This window comes from Pituophis catenifer, unplaced genomic scaffold (assembly GCF_029215685.1).
Source record: "Pituophis catenifer annectens isolate HBS135680 unplaced genomic scaffold, rPitCat1.0.hap2 SCAF_1, whole genome shotgun sequence".
Taxonomy (NCBI): Eukaryota; Metazoa; Chordata; class Lepidosauria; order Squamata; family Colubridae; genus Pituophis; species Pituophis catenifer.
In genome coordinates, this window is record NW_027256881.1 from 195,518,068 (window position 1) to 195,534,371 (window position 16,304).

The following is a 16,304-nucleotide window of genomic DNA, read 5'->3' on the forward strand; positions in this document are numbered from 1 at the left end:
GTTTATTTTATTTGGAGTTATTTGATTGTGGTTGTTGCCTTTGCTTTGTTTCCCTTGTGTTCCTCCTGTACACCTAGTGATTTGGCTTCAATGGCTTAATAAGGAATTTCATATTCAACCTTGCCCACATGTAGGATTGTACAGCTGCCCATTGGGTTCAAGATTGGATGTCAAAACCCCTTCCTTTCCATTTTCCTAGAGCTGTGCTGAAGGGAGATGACCTTGTAGAAGGCAGGGGTGAAATCCAACAAGTTCTGACAGGTTCTGGAAAACCGGTAGTGGAAATTTTGAGCAGTTCGGAACCGATAGCGGAAATTTTGAGTAGTTTGGAGAACTGGCAAATGCCACCTCTGGCTGGCCCTAGAGTGGGGAGGGAATGGGGATTTTGCAGTATCCTTCCCTTGCCATGCCCACCAAGCCATGCCCACAGAACCGGTAGTAAAAAAATTTGGATTTCACCATTGGTAGAAGGGCTAAGAATTCCTCACCGAGACAGACTAGGATGTTTCAGAATGTGCAGTCTATTGTACTTGACTTTTACTGGGAATCCTTGAAAAAAAGAGCTGTGCCAGTCTGAAATACTGCACAAGAGGGATTTCTCACTTATCAAACCTTCACCTGGAAGCATCTATTGCGAAGATTCTTATTGACGAACAGTTATGAAAATTGTGTGATGAATACTGAATAATTCATGCTTCAGGCATAAAAGAATGACCATACAAGTATTTCATATTTTGTCAACGTAACGGTGGTGACCCTTGTATCGCCTGCCTGATCTAAGACTGAATTTACAGTATCTCTCTGTGCAAGCAGTCATTCTTTATCAGATGTGCAGGACTATCTCGACTAATGCACATACTGCACAATGTTCTGGATACATCCTGGCACATCTCTGTGGTCAAATAAAGTGAGCAAATATGAATTGTAAGGCTAAAGCCTCCTCTGAGTTAAATTCGACTCTCACAACCCTTGGCAATGATTAAAGGAGTGGGTTAATATTGCCTTCTTCCAGGATATTTCTTCACCTTCCCATTTTAACTGCACCCTGTTTTTCCCTGGTGTTACAAAACCAAGGCCTGAAATATCAGTTCTGCATAAAATTGCATCAAACAGGAGAGGATATATTTCACATAGAAAAGTTACATGCCTAAATATTGAAGATGGGACCATGGGATATTAATCCAGGCTCTATAATCTTAGAAATCTCTAGTAGCCTGTTTGTTGGCCTGAATAAATCAGCAGCTGGAATACTGTTAGTTGCCCCTACAGGAAAAATAAATAGATAAATCTCACAAAGTGGACAATAACTTCTAATAGAGTTTATCTATGGTGGTACCCAGATGGCACTAACTACCATACATGATGCTGAAAGTAATTCATTTGCAGCTCCTTATCATTCTATTTTTAACTCTTTCCCCCATCCAAAGCAGGGAAAGGAGGATATCTTGGTACAGAACCTTGTTTCCATATAAAAAAATCAGAATTTATTCCACAGCAGAAAAATAAGCTCCACTCACCACACTGAGGGAACAAACCAGCATAGTTTTGCAAGGAAAGAGCCTGCGTGTTTGAGAGGACAATATCTGAAAGAAGCCCATTTTTAGGAGATCAAACACACACTGGCTTTTTTAAAAGAATCAACATTTTCATTTGGATGGGGGGAAACATTTCTGTCCTTTTGGGATGCAGAGAAACTCTCATGAATGTAAATAGCTTCAGTAATTAGGTTCGTTGAATATGTAGTACTGGGGAAAGTAGAGTTCATGAAATTTTCATATCAATGAGTAAACTATATTTGACATTTTTTTCAACTGTAGAATTACCATGTTTGTATGCATAGAATGCAAATGGGAAGGGGAATGTAAAATTCTCTCTTTCTCTCTCATGATTCCAGCACTTGTACTTTAAAGCAAACCCTAAAGATGAAAGACAGGCTTGGGTGGGATCCTATTACCAGAATGCTGATATCAGCGTGGCCACATTTACTTTGATCCACAAGAAAAGTGGATTTAATTCTCAGGTTACGCTCCATTTTTAAATTTGCCCGTGTCTCCTTGTGGTTAAAGTATCAGATTATAGAGCTGAGAAGGCCCAGGTTCAAGTCCATGCAATTTGCTGGGTGACCTTGAGCCAGCCACTCTCCTTCATCCTACTCCTCTCCCAGGGAAGGAATGTGAGGATGAAATGAGCAGAGATATCCTTTTCTAAGCCATCTTGAGCTTCTGAAGGAAAGGTGGGATAGAACTGTAAGAAACAAGTAAATACATTCTCTTGGAAGCAGCTGTGATGCTGCAGACTGAGGCTGCTACATAATGACTCAGTCAAGTATGTGCTCTTAGATGAGTGATGTATTTACTGGTTTAGATAGCAGTTGACTCTGGGAGAAAAGGGTATCTTTGTAGGATTACTAGTCATTATGAACCTGTATAATCATCATTAGGATATGAAGAGATTCACCTCACTCAGACGCTACTCTCCTGTTTTCCACCCATACTTTTTTTCACTGGGAAAATCTGGTTTAAATAGTGTTTGAAATTCTTCTTGGGATCAATCAGCCTATTGATCGCAGATAAGGGAAGACAAATCAATTGCTCACAGATCAAACAAGCTGAAAAGAAGGTGATGTAACAAGTGTCAGAATGACTGAAGTCATGCCAAGGTTTGACACTCTGATATTCTTTAATATTTGGGACTTCAATTTCCATCAGTCCCTAGTCCAGGTCAGGAAGCAGACTCCATGAACTTGCCTGGAATTGTCCTTTATTGATATAGGCTCTAGTAACAAAATCTTGAAATCCTGATTTGCTCCTCCCTCTCATACTACAGTGAATTGAGAAGGAATACATATGAGCTGCTTTTTCATCCTTTCACCGTTTCTCAGTCTTAACTATGCTTTTGTTCATCTAACCACCATTGTCTCTTCATAGTGATCTCTACACCATATGAAAATGTTCATATGTTCTACACCATATGAAATAGTGATCTCTACACCAAAGAAAAGTCTGTGGAAAAGTATAATGGCGCCCTTAAAATATATATGAAGGGTTGTCTTACAGAAGGAGGAGTGTGCTTACTTTCTACTAAGTCACAACCAATACATTAGAAGGAGGGTAAGGCTAAACATCAAGAAGGAGGGTAAGGCCAATAAAAGAGAATATTTGTAGCTCAGGGTTGAAATGAGGGGTCACTGGTGCTCTCTGAACTTGTTTTCTTGCAGATGTTTCAGTACCCTAAATAGGTAAGGTCATCAGTGCTAGCTGGAGAATTCTGGGAGTTGAAGTCCACGAGTCTTAAAGCTGCCAAGTTTGGGGACCTCTGGTTTATATTCTGGTGTCTTGTCTATCTGTGTGAATGGGATCTGTCTTAGAGATTCTTTGATTGGGCTGTTTACTGATGGCTCTTTGGCAGTTTCTTGATTGGGGTATTGCTTACTTGATTGTTGGTCTGATGTTAACCTTGGAGTTAATCTATGCTGATCTAGGTGCTGATTACTGCTGGAGTCTTTTTTCTCTTTTAGGCTGGTTAATTGTCTCTTTTGTCAACCAGCCCAAAAGAGAAAAAGACCCAAGCACCTCTCCACCCAGCAATCAGCATCCAGATCAGCATAGATTAACTCCAAGGTTAACTTCAGACCAACAATCAAGTAAGCAATACCCCAATCAAGAAACTGCTAAAGAGCCATTAGTAAACAGCCCAACCAAAGGATCTCTAAGACTGCCCCGCCCCCACCCATACAGGCAAGTCACCAGAATATAAATTGACAGCAAACAGCACTCCTTCCTAGCACTGATGACTTTACCTAGTTAGGGTAATGAAATGTCTGCAAGAAAACAAGGTCAGAGAGCATTAAGGATCCCTCATCAAGGGAACTTCTGGACTCCACCAAGTCAGTAGAATGAGCTGCCTTAGGACGTGCTGAGTTCTCTTTCATTAGAGGTCTTCAAAACAGACTGGATGATCATGATAGATCTACACTGAGGAAGGGATTGGATCAGAGATTCTCTAAAAAAAAAACCCTCCTCCAGCTATGTGATAATATGAATGTGTGACATGCAGTCCAAATTTCTAGATTGTACCAAATTGCCTAGCTCCAATTCAAGCATTGGCACTCATTTGGTTAACCATGGTTTAATGGTAGCCATAACTGATTGCATTCATATAAAGTGCTAAACCCAAACCAAGCAAACCACATTATATCTTAACACACCGCAGGAATACAAAGGAATGCCAAACTGAAGCTAGACAAAAACCAATATATTTTGACCAAAATAGTAAGAAATGAAGCTGGGAGTTTCCTAAAAAGATTCCAGTAAGATTTTCCATTCAAGTACCTGACATTCCCACTTAGCTTTTTAAGATCAGCTAAGGTGCCACTCAAAGCAAATAATTTGAATGAAAGTATAAATTGAAATACACCTTTGACAGCATGCTTTGGTACCTTCAATCCCTGCCTCCCCCAAAGGCAGCAGTCATTTCTCTCATTTTCTGTTTCTGAAAGTCAAAGAACCTCAAGAATTTATTAGGTCATTCTGACATATTTTTTTTTCTCAGTATGGGCCAGATTATTTGAGAATAAATCCATTTAAAGCAGGAGCAGGAAATCATTTCACAGCCAGGAATAGATATTTTTTATTTGGTTACTTCACCTGGGTCTAGTGGCAGTGACAAAATCACACCTCAGAGCAGAATGTTTTTGACCCTTTTTTCTATGCTGGTAAAAAAATAAAGTGTCCTTCAAGTCAAGTTCAATAACTGGCGATCTTATATGGACACATTTATGTGTCCGGCCTGGAAGCTATCTTTTGCATTGGGCCTTCAGGCCTGCCACATTTACTGCTGTGGGAAATTGGGAGAGGGAATTGTATGGAGCCAGGGTGCTATATAGTCATAATAACATTCCTTTCTCAAAGAGTCAAGGACATCTTGCCCTGTACCTGGAGGGCTTGAACTGGGAGGCATCTTCAGTTGGGATGATGCTTTGATTGGATCATGTGATGGACATGGGTGCTGGGCAGGGACTTGGAGTTTCCTTTGAGTGGGGAAAACCTGGAAGCTTTCAGATTCGGATTTTCCCAGATGTGCCAATATGACATTTCTAATCAAATGGAACTTCGAGGAACTTCGAGCCTCTGAGTCTTCTTTCGTCGGGAGTGTTACTTGGAACCCTGACATTATGCTGCTTTCTTGGCTATGAAACAGAAAGGGTTTGCCAGTCTGTACAGGTAGTCCTCGACCTACAACAGTTCATTTAATGACTGCTCAAAGTTACAATGGCATTGAAAAATGTGACTTTTGACTGTTTTTCAAAATTATGACTGTTGCGGTATCCCTATGGTCATCTGATCAAAATTCAGAAGCTTGGCAACTGGTTGATACTTATGACCATTGCTGTGTTCTGAGGTCATTGGATCCCCCTGTTGTGGCCCCATCAGTGGCCTGTGCAGCTAGTAGCTGATTCCGACAGCAAGGAGGCTGGTGTGGTGCTGCGCCAGCAGTCTGGGCAGCTGGCACTTGAGTCGGACAATGAGGAGGCTGGAGAAGATGTGGTGCCAGAGGCGGGGATTCAGCCAGGGCCTTCAGAACCTCCAAAAGCTCTCATAAGTGAAGAGGAAGAAGAAGAGGAACTCTTCTTGATGCATGACCGCGCAGAGCTGCCAAAAGACAGGAGTGGCTCCTCAGGAGGAGGTCTCCTCGAGAGTAAGGCTTGGGACTAATTGGCCACTCCCTTAGCCTATTTAAGGAAGGATGATGACTGAGGCAATTTGCAGGGAACAACTTCGTTGACTCTCCTTCACGTCCTGATCTTAGTTCTCTGCAAATTGCTTCTGGGCTTTCTGCCAACCATAGTAAGATTACGATTATTTATTCTTTGGATTCTTGTAGGCTGTTAAGAAAGATAATTAACAGCCTTTGTTTGAAAAAGACTGATTTAATTTAGTAAACTAAGGTTTGTACAGACTTTGTGTGTGCTGCGTTCTTTGGGGTCCGTAGCTGGGGCAGAGCACCCCTATGGCGACCTTCTGACAAGTAAAGTCAATGGGGAAGTCAGATTCACTTAACAGCCGGATTATTAACTTATCAACTCCAGAGATTCACTTAACCACTGTAGCAAAAAAGGTTGTAAAATCGTGCAAAACTCACTTAACAATTGTCTCACTTAACAACAGATATTTTGGCTCAATTGTAGTTGTAAGTCAAGGACTACCTGCATTCATCATCATCATTTAACGACCCCATAATCCCTTGCGAGGTGGAGTCTGAGCAACTGAATGGAGCTGAGTGTTTACTGGCCGGATGCCCTTCCTATCGCCAATGCGGAGCTTTGTTCAGCAGATACATTCTCATTGTGCCCAGAGAGAGAAATATCTGCTTCTACCTAGGATCGAACTCACAGCCTCCTGATTGTGAGGCGAGAGCTCCACCTCTAGGCCACCGCACCACTTGAGGACTACCTGTATTGAGGACTGTTAATTTTTGTTGTTAATTTCTCAGTCAAGGCTGCAGCCCTGGGATTCCCAGGCAATCTTATCATCCAAATACTTATCAAATTCAGTCCTCTATAGCTTTGCTGAGGTCAGTTACTTGCTGCTACCTATTTGGGGCCATTGGGATTATTGTTATTATTATTTTATATAAAATAGGTGTACTAGAAATCTACTGAAAGAATTTTAACAATTTTTCAGAAAGATTCTCTCCTAGTTTCTGTAAAAAGAAGTGCCAAGCTGCGTAAAGACAATGCATCAGCACAATCATACACAACTGCAGTTTAGAACGGTTAAGTGTAATTAGGCAGAGAGTTAGGGAGAAACTCCTTTATTACATAATTGTGTTTTTTAAAAGAATACCCTATGAAGATTTTTTTAAAAACAAATTAGCATAAGCAAATATAAACACATGGATTTAATTAGAACAACATTGAGACACTATTCCAACAGAAGGAACTGTTCTGGATATTCAATAATTTGATGCAACCCGAAGGTCTCAGAACTAAAAACTGGATACAATTATTTCAAGTAAATTGTAAATACCTTTGATCTTCCTTTATCTAGTTAATCTTCTGTTAGATGAGAGAATCGTGCCCTAAATATATAATTCCCATATAAGATGATACCCTTCCAAGGTTACTTATTTTTTATTATTTATTTTACACAATTAAATCGCTTTAATGATCAAACTCACAATGGCATATGTGGGGTTTATATGTTGTCTCCCATCCAGTTTTAGAAGAGATCCACACCAACTTACCTTCAGAGAAGAATGTTGTCAGGTACTGCAAAGACACATCTTACACTTGTTCTGAAGCAATACCAGGGATCAGAATTATTTCCAACAACAAAATAAGGGACCAATTCTTAAGAGATTTTTTTTTTAAAAAAATCTATTTTTGTATTAACTCCTTCTAAGTGTTTTTAAAATAAAAAGAATCTCATCTCATCTACATTAGAATGCTTCATCTTGTTAAATATTCTACTTTCCCCAAACATTTAAGCATTTGTATTCCCCTTTTATTTGTACTATTTTTGTGCTGCTGTTATAGACTGCTGATTTTATCATTTTGTGTTATTTATGTACAGCAATTCACCTTGTTAATTTAAGTTTAAGTTTAAAGTTTATTGTCATTGTACATATATACACAGAATACCCATACAACAAAATTCATATAACACCCAGAGACCAAGCCCAACACACATGACAATCCCCAGACACATCCCCCCCCACAAAATTCTCCACCCCTAAACCCAATTTATATTATATTAAACCCTAATTTATCTAAAGAATAGAATATACATTGTGGATACAACAACTCACTGTACAGCAACCCACCTTGTTAATTTATTTAAAGAGTAGAATATACATTGCAGATCTCAGTAGTTCCGTGCAAGACGCAATCAAAACTCAGCAAACACAGTTCAGCTCTTTGCAAAATGCTGGTTTATTCACGTCGGCTTCCAGACACATGCTGCGATTCGCAAAAACGAACGAAATCAGCGCTATGGATCCCTGACGGTGAGCGTTTAAATAGCCCGCCCGTTCATTACCTCCATTTCCTCCTTAATACCATGCCCTTGTTATTAGTACCACACCCTCCCTCATCAGCGTATCGGGCATCAGTGTGCTCTAGAGCATTCTTCCGCAGCAACGTTCATGAACCGCCCTACACCCGTCGCACACAACACCTCCACTCCACACCCCACACACGACCGCCTGCACCCAGTGCCACCATCACCCCGTGTGTATGTATATCTTATGTATGTTCCTTGCTGCTGTCATCGCGCGGTAGCGTCGAGCGTGCTGCGAGGCTCGACAGCAGATGCAATTAAGTTGCAGGGATCACAAGTAGATCACAACTACAGTAAGGTCTTTGGTGATCTCAGAGTTGGTTACTTTCTTAGAGACATTTCATTAACCAAACTAGGTAACATCATCAGTGCTAGAAGGGAGTGGGGTTTGCTGCCATTTTATATCCTGGTAGCTTGCCCTGTCAAGGTTGGTGAGGGTGTACTTGGTGGTTCATTAATTAGGCTTAGTTGCAACATCTCATGAGCATGATTTGCAACTTTCCTTGCTGGCTTCCCATAAGCAAAATCAATGGGGAAGCTGGCAGGGAAGGTTGCAAGTTGCTCAGATAAGTGTCCTGCACCTGGACAGCCTCTCCCAGCTGGTATCCACTCACACCGTGTCCCCCCAGCCATTTGCACACCCTTCCTGGCCACTCATGCACCTTCCCCCAATTTCACCCACCCAGCAGCAACCACTCCAAGCCTGATGCACTGGTGCTGCAACTCCTCCATTATTTGTGCACCGTCCCTCACCTGGCAGTGGCCCTCCCAAACCTTACTATGCTCATTCTGTATCCTGACACTCGCACACCCGCCTAAGCCTCACTGCGCTCACATCATGCCTCCCCATCCACTTGCATTCCCTTTCCCAGCCACAGCAGCCACCTCCAAACCCTGCCACACTTGTGCCATGCCTCCCCAATCACTGGCACTTCCTTTTGCTTCCTGACCCATTCAGCCACAACTACTTACCTGCCTGCCGGCAAGCTTCCAAGCACTGGCAACTTCCTGCCGTCTTCCCCATTGACTTTGGTTATTGGAAGCCGGCAGGAAGTTGTGAGGTGCTCACTGAATGACAATTTTCACTTAACAATGGCAATGGGGACTGCAGGGATTGCCATTGCTACATGACATCGTGCTTAATGAGAGCATTGCTTAGCAATAGAAATTCTGGTCCCAATTGCCACCGTAACTCAAGGACTATCTGTATTGTAATTCCATTAAATCTCTAACCCTTAGTCTCTCCAGAAGCTGCAACTGATTCAGAAAGCATCAGAACCTGCAGTTTTGGGTGCCCCATGATTCACCCAAATCCAAATAATATTACTGCTGCATGAACTGTGCTGGGTCTGGCTCCCAGTGGCCAAGTGCAATTCAATATGCTGTTCTTATCTTTAAAGCTCTTCATGGCATGGAACCAGGTTATTTGTGGCAATCACCTCTTCCTGAGAAGGTATCTTCCTGTTCTACTACTGTGTTTCCCCGAAAATAAGACCTCCCTGGATAATAATCCCAATCAAGCTTTTGAGTGCATGTGCTAAAATAAGCCCTCACTGAATATATTTAAACAATTCACAGCCGGTCCCTGCCATTTCCTCTGGTTAGGATTAGGGAGACAGAGCTGGAAATCATGTAGGATGGCAAGAGGAGCTCCGTCTTGCTCCAAGCGCCCCAAAATAATAAGACCTCCCCGAAAATAAGGCCAAGCACTTATTTCGGGGTAAAAAAATATAAGACGGAGTCTTATTTTCAGGGAAATACGGTAGATTAGGCATGTTCCAGGTCCTCTCCCTTAAATGTTGCCACCTGATAGGATCTTGGAGGTTTGCCTTCTTGGTGGATGCCCCAGCCCTTTGGAATAGCCTCCCACCTGAGATTGAAGTGATCCCTAGCCTTTTAGCCTTCTGGAGGGTTGTGGTTCTTCCCACAAGTATTGAACATTATAGTTGATCTGGGAGGCTGTTTCATCCAGTGCCTGGGGTAAGCAGGGTGCTTCTTTTTTTAAACTTTGTTTAATGGATTGTTGTGAGCCACCTATAATAAATTTACTATATGGAATAGGCAGCCATATAGATCCTGTACATAAATAAACCAAGGCTATGCAGAAAGAGTGACTGGTTTCGGATTGGCAGAAGAGTGGTAAAATGAATTCTTCTCTATCCTAAACTGCCTCTTTGAAATGAAGAACGTTTGAGTTCCTAGGACTGGATTTTTCAATGGGAGGATTATAAGGTTAGTTTTTTGATACTGGGCTCAGTATCAATCTCTGGGTGCAGGAATCTTTTTTTTTTTTTCAATGAATTTTTTTTTTACATCAGATTATGCTTAATGGAACATTAGGCTATATCAGAAAAATTCCTCAGCATTGGAATAATGCTAAGGACCTACACTTAGTACACAAAATTATCTACCATAACGTCCTACCTGTTAATGACTACTTTAACTTCAACCCCAATAACACAAGGGCTATCAATAGATACAAACTAAATGTAATCTGCTCTAATCTTGATTGCAGAAAATACGACTTCAGCAATAGAGTAGTAAATGTCTGGAACACTCTACCTGATCCTGTTGTTAGTTTCTCTAACCCCCATACCTTTTACCTTAAACTGTCCACCGTGGACCTTACACGTTTCTTAAGAGGTCCCTAAGGGGGCATGCATACGTGCACCAGCGTGCATAAGCGCACCAGCGTGCCTACTGTCCCTGTCCTACTGTCCCCGTTTATATGTACTCATTTTATGTGTTTATGGCTATGTTTTACTTATTTATATCCATTTATTTGTGCCATTTTTTCATGTGTCCTTGCCTATGTCTATACTGATACTTGTTTCCTTGTACTTGTTGACAAAATAATTAAATAAATGAAATAAAAATAAATAAATTGGAGTCTACCCAGGATTTCTCTAAATTCTATAACTGGGTGAATAGAGAGGGCTTTTCTTCACTTCTGGGGTGAAACGCTCCTTGTCCAGTCTTGAGTTCCTCAACTTGATGGCATAGAGATGCTAACAAATTTTGAACCCCTAGAGACTGTCCTCAGATTTGTCAGAATAATGGGGAAAATACTACTTACTAGACCTAAGAATGATTTAAGTTTGTTTCTCTTATGGGCTATGGATGAGATGAAGGAGATGTTATGAAGTCATGACAGAAAAAAATGTAAATAGTCCTTGAGTTACAGTATGACCATAATGGAGTCTGCCCATTAGGGTCATAAACCATGATGGTCGTAAAGCAAGATATCATATGACTGACCTTATTTTACAACAATTTTTTTGCAGCAGTCACTACTGATTTATAAAATGTATTGGTCTCCCTTCTTACCACAGAGTAACTCTGGGATGCTTAGAATCAATGGTTTGCTATGCGCCAGTTACTGGAAGCAAAACACAATCATATGACCACGAGATGTGGCAAAGAGCCATAAATATGGATCAGGTGCCAAACACTTGATGTGCTGTCATGTGACTGTGGGGGGGGGAGAGGGACGGCCCAGCTGTCCTGATTGTAATCCAGGGAAGTCTGTTGCAAATTTTCTGTTGCAAATTTGAAACTGCCATGATTTGGCATAAAGGAAAATTCCAGTGTTATAAGGCCCCATGCTATCTTCCGAGTTCTTGACCAGGAGTGAAATACCGTGTGATGGTATATTGGAGAATTACTCAGCTTCCCATCCTTCACTGATTTAAGGGATGGGGGTTTGAGAAATGTGAAGGAGGAGGCAAGGCAATCTTCCTTTACATAGCATTCTTTTTCTTCCTCAATTTTTTTTTTTAGTTTATTGAAGAGAATGGTGCAGTAAACATGAGTTTGTGAAGCAACTTAAAATAATGAAGGAACATTTAGCATTATATTGTAGGAAGTTAGCACCCACCCCTTTCCTAGAAGAATGAAATATTTTAGGAAATATTAAAAAGGCAGAATATTATATTTCCCTGGATGAGAAATGGAGAAGCATGTTTTAAAGACGAAGCAGCTCCCACCTTCTTGCCCCCGCCCCCCGCACCCTTTGTCAATGGGCCAGAGGCAGAAACTCAATTCCCTCCCATCTTTGTCAATGGACCATCATCTGCAACACAATAGGATCCATCTAGCAATAGAAACTAACACAATAGGACCCATTTAGCAACAGAAACTCACCACATGGCACCTGGGAAGATTATATCAGCCAGCAAGGCTAGCTAAGACCCCCACCCCCTGGGAGTCTGACAACCAATCAGGATACTCTTTCTGGGCCCCAGGAAGTTCAAAGCCAGAGAGGGTATAAAACCCGGGGACTCGCAGCATCTCTGCCCTTTTCTGTTCAGGAACTCAAACCATGTGATCCTGTCCATCATTAAACCATCTTTCCAAGCAGTCTCCATGTTTCCAGTGTCTTTTTCCCCACTTGGAGCTGAACCCAGAAGGACATTTCTTCTAACAATATTTAACTGGTTAGGAGTTTTTTATTTCTTTGTTTTTAATGAAAATCCATCTGATATTTTCAAAGCATGTACTGGAAGAGCAGCCCCCTCCCTTCCCTTCATATTTGGGGCCTAAGCAATGGTACCCTGCTAAAATACCCTGGTTCAGCTGTACTGAAATTGTAGTTTGTTAGAGAGTGGAATTTCAGCTGCCTAAATATTGGCCTAAACCTCTTAGGCTGTACTCATGGTAGTACAGTTTATTTAAATATTTTAGCTGAAAATCAATTAATAATGGTTTAATACCCATATTCAACAAATACTGTAGCTTCAAACTTTTTTAAAAGACAAAATTGCACCTGTGCTTTTCTTTTTTTAAAAAAAGATTCTTCTGTTTATCCCCTCCCACCCCCCAAAAAAACAAACAAAAAAAACCCTGCTTTTTTTATTATGGAAACAAATTCTGACTAGCTATTACATTTGACAAAAATGGCCTTTGTGAAGGCACAATATGTTGTCATTGAAAATGTGCAAATGCAGCACTCCCATTGACCAGTTATAGCATAATGATTCCAACACAAAGGATGAAATGCGGCGTTTGAGCCATTCAGGCATGCAATCGTCATTGATATCAATGGGAAATTGGCATACGGACTGAAAATAATTATAAGGTCACACAGATGTGTATGGTTTAGAGAGGCATGCAGCATGGAAATAGGCTTTATTTTCGGCTGGTAGGTTTTTATGTCTTTTTGCAAAAACATATTTCTTCCTCTGAGCGCTGGCAACCGTTTCTGTAATATGATGCAACAGTTTAGGGATGAAACCGGTGGAATTTCTAAGATTAACAACACGCAGCAAGAACTTAATCCTACAAAAGAAAGTCAGCTGCTCTTTCCCAAACAGGAACTGCTGTAGGAGATGACCAGACTGAGACCGAGGGAGGAGTCAAACGCGTCATAAGTCAAGAGTCCCTGTGTGCCCGCAAGAGATCTAAGTCCAGCCACTTTGAATGCCTTCTTATCTCCCGCTCATTTCCCTTTATGGCCAGTTGGTCAGATTCTTGTAAAGAGCTTAAAAGTAAAGATAAAAATTCCCCTTAGACATATGTGCTAGTCGTTCCTGACTATAGGGGACAGTGCTCATCTCCGTTTCAAAGCCAAAGAGCCAGCACTGTCCGAAGATATCTTCATTGTCATATGGCCAGCATGACTAAACGCTAAAGGCACACGGAACGCTGTTACCTTCCCACCAAAGGTGGTTCCTATTTTTCTACTTGCATTTTTTACGTGCTTTCGAACTGCTAGGTTGGCAGAAGCTGGGACAAGTAATGGGAGCTCACCCTGTTACGCAGCACTAGGGATCCGAACCGCTGAACTGCCAACCTTCCTGATCGACAAGCTCAGCGTCTTAGCCGCTAAATCTTGATACTCATTTGATCTGCCTGAATCACCTGAGTTCCCCAGTGCTTGACAACTGCTACTGTCCTGCCTCAACTAAACGGCTTATGGGAATCACACCAACAAACACGCCTTGTACCTGTAGTCTGTGCCCATTAATTGGCTCACACCCACCTTGCTCTACCAACTGCTATGGTTTGAATTTAACTGCAGATCGTTCTTGACTTATAACCATTCGTTTACATTCAAAGTTACGTTGACAATCAAAAAGTGACTTATAACCATTCCTTACACTTATGACAATCACGGTATCCCCATCATCATGTGAACAAAATTTGGCCGTTTGGCATCTAGCATGTATTTATGGTGGTTGCAGAATCCTGGAGTCATGTGATCATCATTTGTGACCTTCCCAGCTGGCTTCCAACAAGCAAAGTCAATAAGGGGAGCCAGATTTGTTTAAGGACCCGACTAATTCAGTTAACTGCAGTGACGTGCTTAACAATCATGGCAAAAAAAAAAAAAAAAGGTCGTAAAATTGAACTCACTTAACAACCGCCTTGCTGAGCTACTGAAATTCTGGTCTCAATTGTGGTTGTAACTCGAGGACAACCTGTATCGTCTTGGTTTCACTGATATCATTGAACAAGATGCTGCTTGTTCAAACTACTGTGGATCTTTGCTCTAGATTATTCTTGTACATGAGCAAAGAATTCTCATAAAGTGACTGACTATAAGTGGAGTATTATTATTTTTTAAATACTTTCACAAGGTGTCTGGCAATAGGGAATTATAGGCTTCCACATGACCTGTTTTCATTCTCCAGTCCCTCAAGCTGCTCATAGTTATCCTCTTTGCTGTCAGTCTCAGGTTTTGCTGCGGACTCTGTTTATTGTGGGTTCAGTGGTACTGTTCTTGCCCCTGCTTCTGACAAGCAACGTCAATGGGGAATCCAGATTCACTTAACAATCATGTTACTAATTTAATAACTGCACTGAACAACCGTGGGAAGAAAAGTCGTAAAACGGGGCAAAACGTACTTAACCAATGTTTCACTTAGCAAGGTAAATTTTGGGCTTAATTGGGGTGGTAACTCAAAGACTACCTATATTCATTCCATGCCACATTCAGGTGTTCTATGCTGCAGTGCATTGCCAAGTGGACCAAGTAGCCATCCATTACTAATAGAAGTCAAACAATGCTCCTTTGCCAACAGTTCTTGTAAAGTTCATTCTTATTTGGACAGTGTATTAGCTTAGTTATTAGACAATTTGGTCCACCAGTCCTCCCCCTCCTCCTGCCCCCATGCCTGCCACACTGTCTAGGATCCAGGGCTAGTGACTACTTGCAATGAATGGGGAAGGCAGTTCCCATTCAGCTCCCTTTCATTCCTTCATCATCCCCCAGGTGGGAAGATTTGCCAGATGTTCTGTAATCAGTATTGTTAACAGATGTCAGGTAGTTCAGCTCCATAGAATTTCTCTGAATGGAAATCTTGTATTGAATGAAATATTGCAAGATCCACAGTATATCGTCCATTATTTTAAAAGTTTTGATCTGGAGCAGTCCTAGCCAAAGAACCATTATGTTACCTCGAAAAAAGAGTGGAGCCCAAAGTTTGCTTTAAAATGGAAAATTGACTGGAGGTTCATTATCTCTGGCTGGGACAGAGGTTTGGAGGTTAGATTGAAAGATTTTTTTTTTTAAATGGAAGTAATACTGAGTGCAAGAAAACCTTAATACATTTTCATGTTAAAAGTATTATAACAATAACACTCTTGAATCTATGGCTAGGAGAATCTTGTTTGTATGCCAAATAAAGAGAGGTCACTTTATATATTAAAGTTAGGATGAAGAATCTAGTCTCTGGAAGGTCATTAATTATAAACAGTGTGTAATTTAAACTTCATAATCAGCTCCTTTAGCGGCTGCCTCATTTAGCATCCATTTGTAGTTATGATGGTGATGAAACAGTAATTTTGTGACCAGTCCTCTCATTTATCGCAGGTCTGTAAAGCAAAGAAATAGGATCATAAGCATAGTGACAGTTTCACTTAGTGCCCACTTAACGACCAATTTGCCAATGCAACCATGATCACTAAAGCAGGACTATCTATAGGGCTCTCCAGCAAATCCAGTATGAATAATTAGCCTTCTGCAGATATAGCAAGATATAGGACCCCCTCTCCATTGTGATACTTGTCAGATGTAAATGCCTTATTCTCTAATGTGTAAATAGTATAAGAATGGGGTATCAGGGGTTAACTTATTCTTCACTTCTTAATGTATTCATAATTCACCACTCCCACTTATAGCTCCACCCATTGTATATATAAGGAGCCACCTACACCCTTTTCCTTGCTTCTATCTGTGAATATTCAGTGAATATAGAATGCCTATTGTAAATAAAAGGAAGTATATTTAAAACTTTAACTCTC